Raw genomic sequence first — 14,339 nt, 5'->3', positions numbered from 1 at the left:
GCTTTTAAAGAGTCAATTTTGTTTAAACACTTCCTTCGAGTGGTTCCTGGATTTGCCCTGCACAGACACATTGATGGTTTATTTATGGGGGGGGGGGGGAAGAAACGAAATGTTATTATTAACAAATCTTAGACAAGAAATGTTGCAGAAGTTGATTCTTTTCAGCATGAAAAAATAAACTTTGACATACACAGCTGGGAAAAAACCCAAATGTATAATGTTTGCAAACAGTCGGCATTCAGCAGCACAGCCGGCGGCAGGCTCATCCTCCCCCCACCACCCACTTTTACCAATAACTCACGTGATCTCCCAAAGTTTGAGCAAAGTTTACTTTTGTTTTTGTCTTTAAATTGTGGTCGGTGCAGTGGCGCCTGCGCAGTGCGAATGCCGATCAGTCGTAAGGCTGGACTCTCAGGTCTTTGGATAGATGTCAGTGTGAGGGAGGGAGGAAGGAAGGAGGAAGGGAGAGCGAGAGAGGGGGAGCAGGAGGAAAAGAAGTGAAGCATCTCCTCGAGTACAGGTAAGTTCACTGAACGAGAGGTTGAAGAGAAGTTAAAAGGCGCGCCGGTTGTGTTTGCTGAAGGGAAGAAGAGCCTTTGTTACTTGCAATCGTCTTTTGTTTTGGTGTCCTGACGTGGGGTGAGCAGCTGTTTGACTGAGCTGCGTCTCTCTCTCTCTCTTTCTCAGCTGCATTTTATTCCATAAGCTTGACCATGTGTTTGAAGGTACTATCTGCCTCGACACGTTTCCCTGGAGACCAGCCCGAATAAGTGGATGTTTAGAGTCCTATAGTCTTGTCAGTGAAGAGCATATCTGTAGTGGGGGCGGGGATGGGGAGGGTCGTCCTGTTGGGAAGGCTCACTACTGATTCTGTAATGTTGGGGGTTGCGTGTTTGAGAGAGGTTCTTCTTGCAAATTCCCTTTGCTTTGACATAATGATGGCTTTGACAATGTTGATTTCTGGTGGCATAGATTTGTAACCCGCAGTACAGCTGAATTGAATTCAGTGGGAAGAGTTAACCTGGATTAAACATGTGAGCTTGGAGAATGCTCAGATTTTAATACCCTCCATCAATGGGAGAGATGAGATCTGTATGTTTGTTGACGCTGATTTATTTTCCTCTATCAAACCCCTTCATGTGTGCCGCCACCTACATCAATTTGACCATTGGTTTGTTACTGCTGGGTTGTAGTGGTACGCGACTGCTCTCAATGCCACTGTTCTCTGTAGTGTAATGCCTTTGTTATCTTGTGTTACAGAGGAAGATAAATCTTTAGTTGTGTCTGGGTTTGGTGCTCTGTCCTATTGTCCTCGTCGTCGCTGTTAAAATGATTAAACTTCTCGGGGAGAATTAAAGCTCAGGCTCAGATAAAGAAACAAAGACTTGGATTTAACTGAGAACGCAGACAAAGGCAGAGGAGCATCAGGTCTTTGACAGCAGGGACGAGACATAGCCTAGGATCTATTATGTAAGTTCCTGGAGTTGAGGTTGCTTTATTAGCTCTCAAGCATGCCATTACTGTTGACATATTAAAATGCCTCTTACTCATTATTCAGCAAGAAGAATGTGTAACCGTTAGAGACAATTTCATTAGAAATGGATGAAACTGAATAAGTTAAAATGTAATGGTGATAAGATTCCTTATTGTGTGTACCCAACAGACTTTTCTTTTTGGGTGGCAAAGGATTGAAGTTGTTGTGTAATAGTGCATGCAGATATGTATCACTGTAGTTTTTACATTTTTTTCATAGTCTTAAGTTCTTGGCCTTAGCATACAGTGAGCACTAGGGCAGGAATCTGAGAATTTTCTGCTGATTAACATTACATTCTATTGCCCAACCATGCTGCATAGTGCAGGTAATAACTCCCGGCGAAAAATATTTCTCTTAAATATTCTGGCATTACTTCTGAGCCCTTGTGTTATGGAATATTTTGTGGTTTCATCTTGGAGAGTCTCCCTACTTCTAATTTCTATTGAAAAGTTAAGAGCGCGGAATCTACCTTTTTAACTTTTCATTCCTGTTGATCTGCTGCTGTAGTGCAATTGTGAACATTTTAGGATTTTTTGCTGTTTGCCTCTGTAGCCCTCAACTGCAGCATTTGTCAGGTGCCTAGAGCCCAAATGATTTTCACAAAGTGCGAGATAAGAGCAGGAGTAGACCATACAGCCTGTTGACCCTACTCTGCTATTCAGTACAATAAAATACGTTCCAGTCCCTTGGTATATCACTCCATAAATCCAGCATGCAGATAACTGCTACAAGGTATGTAAGATTGACCCTGGCAAACTCCCCCCACCTTTTGTTATGCCTTTATAAACGCTTCCCCTTTCAGTCACATGAAGGGTCAGGAATGAATTGGGTTTTTTCTTTTGCTGGCTGCCATTGGACTGTTGTCGATATAGCAGTGAAAAAGCATATATATCTCAAACATAAAAGGTCAAAGTTGAGTTATTAAGACATACATTGTTCTAGTTTTGTCCTGATTAGATTGTTTGTAATGCATCCAGGGGAGGGAGGACTATTCGTTAAACTGCATCTTAATCATACCTGTGGACAAAACTCTGCTTCCTGCTGACTTAAACCATTCTTTCAAACTCAGTGAGCTTGAAAGGGTAGTTGGCAACCAGTTAAATGTGTGACTCACCTTCTTAACAGAGATAATATATATATCCTGCTAGCCCTTCTGTACAGGAGAACTCTAGTGACTGCAAGCCGGATATTTTATTAACAACAGGGGTGATTACACTGTGGATCAGTGCAAATGAACGATTTGGAGGAAGCAACATACAAGCCTCATCCAAAACTAAAATACCATAAATACTCTCCATAGTCATGAAGCATTGCTGAAAAGAACACTTATTTATTAAGGCCTTTAGTCTTAAGCTGCTGGTCCTCAGTGCAGCATGTATTTTACAGTGATGTATATCAGAATTGCGGGTAACAGTTGTCCCACACCGATTTGGAGTTTCAAGCCATTTATGTCTGACGTAAGCTGCAAAGGTTGTACATTAAATGAGTTTCTATAATCCAGTGCTTTTGTGGCCTGGACATCTCACTTGCAGTTTGGCTAGTTTCGGAGATGCAAATGTGTCACACTGCTGTCATGAGGGGGAACCTTTATGGAATTGTGACTAAGACAGGCAGAGCATGCGTGAACCTAACTATATTATACCTATCCTGTTTTTATTTCTTCATTTGTGGGGGGTGGGTGTCATTGGCTAGGCCAGCATTTATTGCCCACCCCCAATTGCCCTTAAGGTGGTGGTGAGCTGCCTTCTTGAACCGCTGCAGTCCATGTGCTGTTAGGAAGCTCCAGGATTTTGACCCAGTGACAGTGAAGGAACGGCGATATATTTCCAAGTCAGGATGGTGAGTGACTTGGATGAGAACTTCCAGGTAGCGGTGTTCCCATGCATCTGCTGCCCTTGTCCTTCTAGATGGTAGTGGCCGTGGGTTTGGAAGGTGCTGCCTAAGGAGCCTTGGTGAGTTCCTGCTGTGCATCTTGTAGATGGTACACACTCCTGCCACTGTGTGTCGGTAGTGGAGGGAGTGAATGTTTGTGCATGGGGTACCAGTCAAGCAGGCCACTTTGTCCTAAATGGTGTTGAGCTTCTTGAGTGTTGTGGGAGCTGCACTCATCCAGGCAAGTGGAGAGTATTCCATCACGCTCCTAACTTGTGCCTTGTAGATGGTGGACAGACTTTGGGCTCTTAGGAGGTGAGTTACTCATCGCAGGATTCCTACCCTCTGACCTGCTGTTTTAGCCACAGTATTTATATGGCTAGTCCAGTCCAGTTCCTGGTCAATGGTAACTGCAGGATGTTGACAGTGGGGGTTTCAGCTATGGTAATGCCATTGGGTCAAGGGGTGATGGTTAGACTCTCACTTGTTGGAGATGGTCATTGCGTGGCACTTGTGTGGCGTGAATGTTACTTGTCAACATTAAAGTCACTCCACCTTGATGAGCACAAAATATCGCCAAAAAATGTAATTGTAAAGAAAACGAGGGAGAATTTAATGCAACTAGTGTCATGATAATGAGATCTGATGAAGGTACAGGGTTCCTATGTTAATAGAGGAAGTCGTGTTTCTCCAGCCAGTTACAAATTACTTTGAAATGAAAACAAAAGATGGATGTGCTGCTGTGCCATGGAGTGTGCAAGTACCTTTGAAAGAAAGTTCAACAGTCTGTTGACGTTGGGGCTTTGAGGACCAGGTGACTTTTGTGCAGCATGTAACACCCTATCATGAGTATTAGGTGAGATTTATTTACATCTAGATCAAGCAATTAGGTGCCACATTAGGTTGGTACCTAACGTAGAGCTGGGCAAAACGTGACAGATGATAAGAGAAAGGAAATAATGGTAAGCTAGAACCATGGAAGAACATACAGCGAGAAGGGATGGTTGAGATAGCCATGGAGGGATTGAAGATATTGGACCATTTATCAAGTCAACAGAAGCCAATGGAGCTTGCTGGGGCCAGGAGTGATGGAAATGCAATACTTGCTAGCTAGCAGGTGAAATAGTGCTACTTTGCATGGGCTTGAGGCTCATTGCTCTCAGATGACAAGGACCAATGAGTAAAAAGAGAACCAGAGTTTGAAGGGAAATAACCTAATAACTGTGACCCACTCAAGCTGAAAAGAACATGGTCCCAATGAATAGAATGACTACTAATTTGGATCCCTCAATCCCAGACCTAATGGAGCAAGAATGAATTGTTTCAAATTAGTATCGCTCACAGCAGAAGCACAACTGTGGCAAGAAATCTCAAAATAATTTTGTACTCATCCTATGAATACAATTTAATCATAAGCAGTGCAGAACCTTTCTATTAATAGGGCAAAGTGAACATCTTCTTGCCATTCTGTCCTAAATTTTAAAAAATGCCTTTAGTAGAAACTTGAGAACATAAGAAATAGGAGTAGGCCATTCAGCCCTACGAGCCTGCACCGTCGTTCAATGAAATCATGGCTAATCTGCGACTTCAACATAATTTTCCTGCACTATCCCCATATCCCTTGATGTTTTTAATATGTAGAAATCTATCAATCTCAGTCTTGAGGACTAAGAGACAGAGTACTTTTACCCTCGCTTCATAGCGTGCTGCAATTATGATCCACATATGTTGAACCAATGCAGTGAGAGAGCCTGCTGAAATAGGTCCAACACGGTTGGAAATTGGTGTTTTTTGGCACCGGATTGAGACTGGCAGAGTTATGTTGCCACTTAGTGTTGTTGCAGCATGAAACCACTTTTTATTGATGGAAAAGTAGCAAAGTGACTGTACTCCTGGAGTTTTAAGAGCTTTTTGATTATACAGTCCTACAAGTGCTTTTGCGACACATTTCTGTTTTTACTGGCAGCAGACTTTCATTTCTCTTCATGTCAATCTAATCTTAATCTTATTTTGCTGTAAATATTCTGGCTGTTATTTTCATTTCAACTTTCTGACTTCACTGTTAAAAAGCAATAAAGCCTTGAAGCTTTGAAATCTCTATTACATTCCAATCACAATGCTGTAAATATGTTATTTAATATTGAAGATTGTGTGATTTTAATCAGCTTCTCCCTGGCTTTTAAAGTTTTCACCACCCATGCTCCCACAGGCTTGACATAGTGATGAAATCTGATTCTTGTGGCAGGGAATTAACTCTTCAGGACACACATAATATGACTACAAAAAGATGTTTCCCGTCATCGTTGGAAGTTAACTGGGAATCCGAAAACGGAAATCTTCAAGATCTGTTAAATTTCTAAATGCCTAGTTTTTCATAATTTATGTTCTCATTTGGATTCTTATCTCGACTGGTTTATTATAATTTTCCATGTAGTGTTTTTCTGCTTTTGCCTGTTCTCTTTTCATTTGTTCACTCTATCTCCTTTGTTTCTGATTTAGTCTTTAGTCTTTTAAGTGTGATGTATTGAATATAAGTGTGTATTGATGCATTGTGCTGTATATGCTGCACTTCAATACAGCACATACTGCATACAGATCAATAAAATGATCTGGAACGCACCCAGTTTGTTTCCTGCTGATTTTTCTCCCCGTTTTTACTCACAGTAAAACCTGAAACAGGTAGGTTTTTAAATTGGCAGTAAAGTGGACATTAATAATTATAGTATGTCACTTTGAAGAATTTTAATATTTCATGCAGTAGCACTGATATGTGTGCTTTCTATTGCAGCAAATTGAGCACAAGAACAGACTGATTACTGTCTAACAGCTTACTCAACTTTTCACCGGAGTAAATGATAGACTTCAAAAATACGCATCACTGTTTGACAAAACCACACAGCTGGCGGAACAGGTATTCTCATCTCCCAGGACTCTTAGTTGCCACATTTATTAATCAGTTGACTGATCTGGCCTGCAATTTGCTGTGTTTTAACTTTGCTGTGACCTAATTTGTCAGGTGATTAAGTCTTTCACCAAGTTGTTGACCAATAAAAGCAGTAGCAAAGCCTCTGATAGTTCTTGCATCCTCATTGGCATTTGACAAATTAACTTTTTTGATGTTTGAATTTCACAGGAGTAGATCACAGTTGTAGCAGTAGGTCTGCAAGTCATTTGCCATCTTGGTGTGAAGTGGTGGTGTTAGGTAGTGTTGTTGACCTTAGATATGTATGTACATATGAACATATGAAATAGGAGCAGAAATAGGCCATTCGGCCCCTGGAGCCTGCTCTGCTATTCAATAAGACCATAACTGATCTGTTTGTGTTTCAAATTCCACACTCCCATCTATCATGGTGGAGATGGATGACAAAGGGGCACTCAGGGACAAGATGTACTTGTCAGGGAGGTGTATAATGTCATAATCCCTTTTTGAATATTACTACTGCTTGCCTACACATTGTATTTCATAATGAGTAAAAAATGATACTTACCCATGCTATCATTTTCCTGTAACTCCTGTGGGGACAAAGACTGAATGTAATCACTTGTTTGTCATGACTGATTAAAGAGGAGAATGTGGAATGGATCGCTTAAGGAAGCAACTGCAAAAAAGAACATGACTCTCAAAGTAATACACTGCACAAAATTCCTTTCCAAAATTTTTTGTGACAGAAACTAAGAGAAAACTTTCACACTTTATAGGGACTGTTTTCAAACAAGAGCATTTAAATACTTAAACACATAATTGTTTATACATTCAAAATACTTTGGGCTTCTAAAGCTCCCCATTTCCAGTGTCACACTGTATCTATCTCTCTCCCCTTCTCTAGGCAGGATGGTGTTTCATACACATTATTGCATCTGGCTATCACCCAAACTCCCAGCTTTCTCATCAGTCTTCCACCTAATTTTCCTCAACAATTCAGTTCTTTGCAGCTTCTCCCCTTGATTCATTCATCCTGTCCATAAATCCCACCACATGCAATGTTCGTTCCCTTCCATCCCAGCTCCTGACCACCCAAAACCCCCTCCTCTACGCATATTTGAAATCATTAACCGTTCTTCTGTCCCCATGTCCTTCAAAATTGTTGTTTGTTCTCTTTACGAAACATATCCCAAGCCCCTACATGTACCGCAATTCTCTTTCTTTCTACTGCTTATGCTTCATTAGGATCTTTTGAATCTGTTGCTTGCAACTTCACTTGGAGTTTTCACCATTTTTTAGAGTCTCTCTAATCTGTCTGTTCCTTACACATAGCACCAGCACTCTCAAAATACCACATTCTGTGTGACTGTAACCATGGCTCCTCGTCCTCTTTGACATTTCTCCTATCTTCAATCCCAGTCTCCAACAGTGGCTGTTCTCTGCAGTATACCGGCACTGCATGCTCTTGTCCTGTTCCTGTGTAACTGCCATTATACAGCTGCCAAAGGCTTGTGCAGCACAAGTGTGCACTTTAATGATTCACCCACAACCCCCTCCTCTTCACTCTTATTGATATCCTTAAATGTTATCCAGAAGCACATATATGCTGTTGATATCCATCTAAACTTTTTGCCTTCTCCATTGATTCAAAAGGGTTTTGCCATGCTGTGAGATTGAGATCTTGGTATAAGACAAGCAATGAGGCAGAAGTTCTTCCAGCTGAATATTGGCAGGACCATGCCATTCTGTTTGGCTAGCTTCAGCATTTCGAAACCTCCGGTCTTAGTTCCATCAACTTTCCTGGTTGCCATATCATATAAAACCTTGATTTCCTGCTCCATCCTCAGCTCAATGTCCTAACTTGATAAATACATTTTTTTTTCAATATTCCCAGCTTCCAATCCTTTCCCTCTTCAGTTTGTGCCACCAATTCCCCACCCTAACCTCTCCACTTCTTGCCCCCTTTCCAAAGCTCTTTGTCATAATATTTTTTCCTTATTTTAAAGCGCTCTTGAGATGCCTTCCAGATTTAAGGACTGCTGTATAAATGTTACCTTCCCTGACCAACATTATAGAGCAATTGTTACCTCCAAACCACCAAACTTTTCTCTAACAATCCAAGGTGGGATTGATAAGCCTTGACTCAGTGGGAGCACTCTTGCTCCTGAGTTTTAAGCATATAACCTTGGTTGACTTTCCAATGCAAGCCTGAGGGAATGCTGCATTGTCAGAGATACAGCCCGAGGTTGTAAAAGACAGCATGTAAATGCAAGTTTGTTCATTCTTTCTCTTTTTTACCTCTTTTATTCCTTCCTTCTCTCTCCATTTATCAAACAGTACATCCTACTGCACTCATTTCACTTAATTGGCACTGTTGCCATAAAATGTGATGACACTAGCCAATGTTTACTCCAAACTTTCACCCAGCTCTGTAATCTGAAATGTCCTGTTTCACTGCCACAGTAAGACCATTTATAAATACTGAAGAAATAAAATCTTGCATTTATATAGCATCTTTCATGACCACCAGATGTCTGGAAGTGCTTTACAACCAATTAAGTACTTTGACTGTAGTCACTGCTGCATTGTAGGAAGCATGGCAGCCAATATGTTCACACCAAACACCCACAAACAGCAATGTGATAACGACCAAATATACCTGTTTTTTGTGATGTTGACTGAGGGTAAATGTTGGCCAGGTCACAGAGGACAATTCCCCTGTCCTTCTTAGAAATAGCGCCATGGAATCTTTCATGTCCACCCAAGCAAACAGATGGGGTCTCAGTTTAATGTATCATCTGAAAGATGGCACCTCCGACAGTGCAGCACTCCCTCCGTACTCCACCAGATATTTTACACTATTCGGATTGGGTTAATACATGGTAATTTGAATTCAGTGGTGCCAGTGCTCTCAACTGAGCCACAGCTGACGCACTGAAAGTAGTCAAAGTTCCTGGGCCTCAGGATATTACACTAGTCACATTTGTTCATTTGGAAGTGGGCTTTTAAAACACTTTAATTATCTAATTTGCAACTTCCTCCTCAATCCCAGGAGTTTTTACTTTAACCATGGACGGAATTTTATGGTCCTGTCGCGGCGGGGGTGGGGCTGGAAAATGCAGCGAGCCGTTCAAAAGTCCATTGACTTCGGTAAGACTGTAAAACTCCCCCCCTTTTTGTGAGGGACTGTATCATGTCCTTTATGGAAATAGGAATGTTGAAGAAACCATGTTATCTTCATCCTATCCTGTTACAATCTTTTATAGAAATGATTGATATGCAACTTGGACCCCTGTCCCATTTAAATTCGCAAATTCAATTCACACACCCTGAAAATCTGGGAATAGTTAACTGGAATAGCCCAGTGTTAGAATACCTACAATGTAATTTATGAAATGCTTTCATTAGAGTTTCCCACTGTGCGCCTGTAGCTTAATAAATTCCGTCATTAGCACACTTCAAATTACCGTGTATTAACCCAATCTGAATAGTGTAAAATATCCGGTTGACAGGCTAATTAAAGTGTAACAGTAGTTTAGAAAAAAATTATATCTTTGTGACCAGAAATGTATACTAACATATTATTTTTCTTACAGTACATGTGGAAAGATAAAATTAGAGTTAAAAGTTATGACTATAACTCTCCATTGCCAACAACCACATTTTGCTTGCAAATTCCATAATTTGCAGATTTTGTTTTAAAAGCCGGAATGTCCTCTACCACTCCTACCCCTCACCTTGAGCATAAAGTGTATACATTACTTAGAGCCATAATTTACAGCCTTTTCATTAATTTTATTGCAGGATTGAAATTGATAATTATTATTGTGTCAGAAAAAAGAGAAATGTATGTATAATATTTGTCAAATTCCAACCATTTTGGCACTTCAGTGGCCAAGAATCTGTTTTAAATGGAGGTGCGTAGAATTTACAATGACTCCAGAATCCAAAATAGCCCACTGCATGGCAGCCCATCCATTTTGAGTCCATACCTGTGGTATAAATAGAAATGTCAAGCTTGTGAGAGAGCTGAGTGAGCTCGACTCTGGTTGGTACTGTAGCCTCTGGTGTATCTTTTGTGGGGGTGCTAAATTCTGATGCAGGGCACTAAGATTGGAGCATTCTATTCACTGGCATTCAGATCTTTTGAGGAGCACAGAAATCCATTTTTAAAGAAATATTAAACCGTTTGCTGGAGAAATAAAAATCTATACATCAAAAAGCAATGTCAGGAATAATGTTGTGAATACGATTAACTAAATAAGCATATATGTTTCTTTTTCATCCTTAAACTCTTTACAGTGACATATGCACACAGCAGGAGTGTGTATGATAATCACATACCAGTGAAAACCTTCCTATAATATGTGATTTCCACAAACAGTATTTTACTCTAAAACATGCATCTGACAGAAGTTCATTATGCATTTTAACATAATACACTAATGTAGGTCTCTTTGAAGAATGGTAAATAAAAATAATTTCCTCGCTGTAATATTAACTTCTAATGGAAGCAAATGTTTTTTTCATGTTTTTTTTTACTTCAAATGAACATTTTAGATTGGTCAAAGTCCACTTGTCAAATGACCTCTGAACTTAAATACCTTCCAAAATTTTTTTTTTACTTGTAAAAAGATAGGGCCCAGTGAAAATCAAAGCTCAGTGTATTATCCAGAAAAGCAATGGTTTATAGCATTAGCAAAAGAGCTAAAGGATTCCCCCACACTCTGGGCACAACCTACACACACATCTGGAATGAATCTTATCTAAACCACACCATCACTTGTTAAGATCAGGATGGTACTGTAACCTGTCTGGTTTCTGTTATACATGAAGACAGTTACAGAAAAGAGTGAAGTGTGGCAGACTGTCATGGTCATTGTCCTGACCACAAACAGTTTCACAGATTCCATCGGCTGTTTAATAATATGTGTGCGCCATTTGATCTCTAAAACGAATTGCAATTAGTTACTTTTACAGGTACACTGTTTTATTTCTTCCAACTGCCTGCAAGTGATAAATTAATAAATCAGATTTCTTCGCCAACAATTCCCAAAGTTTTTGTCAGAACTTAAAACTTATACATGTTAAGAGCATAAAAAGAGGCCAGTTGGTCCACTTGAAAATAACTGGCAGAGACATAGAAACAAAACAAGTTTCGCTGCCTTGAGAACTCTTCCCTTTGGCCTGTACTTTCCCCTGCTTGAAATATTTATTCAATTTTCCTGTAAAAGATGCGGTTGTTTCTGCCTTAAGCACTGCTCTTTGACAAAACATTCCAATCACCTAACCTCTCTTTGCACTCTTTGACAATCTCATACCGATGAGCCCTCGTTACTGAGCGCCCAAAGAGCGGGAATAATGGCTGGGATTTTCCGCTCCCATTTGCAGCGGGTGTTGTAGCGGGTGTCGGAGTGGGAAATATTGGGAAGTCACCAAAATCAGTTTCACGTAGCCTTAAAGCCAGTTTGTGATCGTCTGCTCCATGCGTCAATGGCGGGCCGTGCTTCCCGCTGCAGCACATCGGCAAGCTAATTTCAATACTTTAGCACCTCATTATAAGCCCTGCTCGCTGGAATCATCCTCCCATGCTGTATCGTCCGGGCATGCCGTCATGTCACACAACTGTACATAAGCAACATGAACTTGGCAACCTGCACTTCGCTCAAGACTTCAAAGTTGGTTTGCCTACTTTGCTTTGGGCAGCACTCGTTATTATCAGCACCTTTTTGAGTGTTGTGGGAGCTGCACTCATCCAGGCAAGTGGAGTGTATTCCATCACACTCCTGACTTGTGCCTCGTAGATAGTGGACAGGCTTTGGGGAGTCAGGAGATGAGTTACTTGCTGCAGGATTCCTAGCCTCTGACCTGCTCTTGTAGCCACAGTATTTGTGGTTAGTTCAGTTCAGTTTCTGGTCAATGGTAACACCCAGGATGTAGTTAGTGGGGGGATTCAGCAATGACAACGCCATTGAATGCTAAGGGGCGATGGTTAGACTCTCTTGCTGGAGATGGTTATTGCTTTGCACTTGTATGGCGTGAATGTTACATGTCACTTTAGTTCAAGCTTGGATATTGTCCAGGTCTTGCTGCATTTGGACATGGACACATGGACTGCTTCAGTATCTGAGGAGTCACAAATGGAGCTGAGCATTCTGCAATCATCAGCAAACATCCCCACTTCTAACCTTATGATGGAAGGAAGGCCATTGATGAAGCAGCTGAAGATGGTTGGGCCGAGGACACTACCCTGAGGAACTCCTGCAGTGATGCCCTGGGACTGAGATGATTGATCTCCAGCAACCACAACCATTTTCCTATGCTAGATATGACTCCAATGAGTGGAGAGATTTTCCCCCTGATTCCCGCTGACTGCAGTTTTGTTTGGATCCCTTGATGCCACACTTGGTCACATGCTGCCTTGATGTCAAGGGCAGTCACTCTCTCACCTCGCCTCGGGAGTTCAGCTCTTTTGTACATGTTTGAACCAAGGCTGTTATGAGGTCAGGAGCTGAGTGGCCCTGGTGGAACCCAAACTGAGTGTCAGTAAGCAGGTTATTGCTAAGCAAGTGCTGCCTGATAGAACTGTTGATGACCCCTGCCATCATTTTACTGAGTGTGTGAGTTTAAAGTGATGAGTTGGTTGCTTTACCCTGGTGGCATGGGTTAGATAATTCATCCTTTTTCTGCTCTGGATGGCCAACCTCTTCTGTGCAGCATTGGCACTGACCACCACTGCCATCACCTCCCAGGCCAGAGTGGTGAGATTGCTGGACCTCTTGCAGCCAGTGCGGGGGTAAAGGACATCACGGCGGGCCTCCAGAAGGCATTCCATAGATGGGCCACTGAATTCTTCTTGACTTTTGGGGCTATGTCTTCACTGGAGCCGTCCTGGGCTGCAAGCATTGAGAACTGTGTGCGTGGCTACAGTTTAGATATGGCATCTGGAGTGAGGAAATGCTGAGGTAATTACACGGCAGGCAATTCAGAGGCCGCCTGACTGTGAAACGATGTGTTTCCTGTGGCTGAATAATTAATGAGGCAGGAAGTGGACGATACGGCGTAAAAATCCACCCTTGTGGACAGCAGAAGACACATCTTTTTTCATGCCTGCCACCACATGTCATGCAATTCAGGGAAAATTATGCATTGTGCGTCCTTTTTCACTCTGGACCCTTGATAATTTTTAAAGCTTTCTCTTCTCTAGTGGAAATGACCCCAGTATCCCCAGTGTCTCTACATAACTATAATCCCCTACCTAGTGAATGCACACTGTAACTTCACTGACTTTTGGATAATGGTGCTTTCAAATGGTGCACACTACAATAATTATGCACTGTTTCATGTAAATTTGTTGCATCTTTTACACCCATTATGGCTTCATCTATCTGCTTTTGTTTTCAGGGAGCCACTGTATATATTTGACTCCGAGTATGTTTATCCATAACCCTCGGTGTCTTCCCATAGTATATACTCCAATTCCTGGTTCATCCTCCTAAAATGTGTTATCTCATACTTTTCCTTTCAAACTGCATCTCCCACCCATTTGCCTATTCCCCTAGACTGCCTGTCGTCTTGAAGTCTTTTACAATCCTTCCAGCTGTTTGCCAAATTTTCTGTATTTGTAGGCTTAGGGAATATTCACCCTTTGCCTATTCCAAATCTTCTATATGTACCAAGAATAAAAGTGCGCCCAGTATTGATCCCTGGGATATACTTGACTTCAATCCTATTTCCTCCAATGCTTTGTTTCCTCTCCATCCTCCAACTTCCTGTCCATGCCGCAAACTTCCTCTTATATTGGAGGCCTGAACTCTTCTCAAGTCTTTAATGAAGTGCTTTGTATTTAACAGCTTCTGAAAATCCATTACCTACAATATTCCTTTTACACAATCAGTCATCCCTTCAAAAGAAATTCTGTTAAATGTGTCAAACATAACTTGCCTTTAACAAAGCTGTTCTGGCTGTCTTAGGTTAACCTACACATACCTAAATGCTCAGTAATTT

The 14,339-nt window shown here is 41.3% G+C and overlaps 1 protein-coding gene across 2 annotated transcripts in view; it reads left to right on the top strand.

The window, feature by feature from the left end:
* Positions 1–388: 388 nt before the first annotated feature.
* Positions 389–14,339, top strand: part of LOC121292470 (ras and Rab interactor 2-like) — a 149,644-nt gene continuing 135,693 nt past the window's right edge. The window contains exons 1-2 of one of the 2 annotated variants that reach the window (XM_041214458.1): positions 389–520; positions 6,195–6,317. The gene's annotated coding sequence lies outside the window, so the exon portion shown is untranslated. The remainder of the gene's footprint in view (positions 521–6,194; positions 6,318–14,339) is intronic. The other variant, XM_041214469.1, reaches the window with a different exon arrangement.

The sequence above is a fragment of the Carcharodon carcharias genome, chromosome 2 (assembly GCF_017639515.1).
Source record: "Carcharodon carcharias isolate sCarCar2 chromosome 2, sCarCar2.pri, whole genome shotgun sequence".
NCBI classification, from domain to species: Eukaryota; Metazoa; Chordata; class Chondrichthyes; order Lamniformes; family Lamnidae; genus Carcharodon; species Carcharodon carcharias.
The sequence above is the reverse complement of the archived record's forward strand: the minus strand, read 5'-3'. Positions and strand labels throughout refer to the sequence as shown.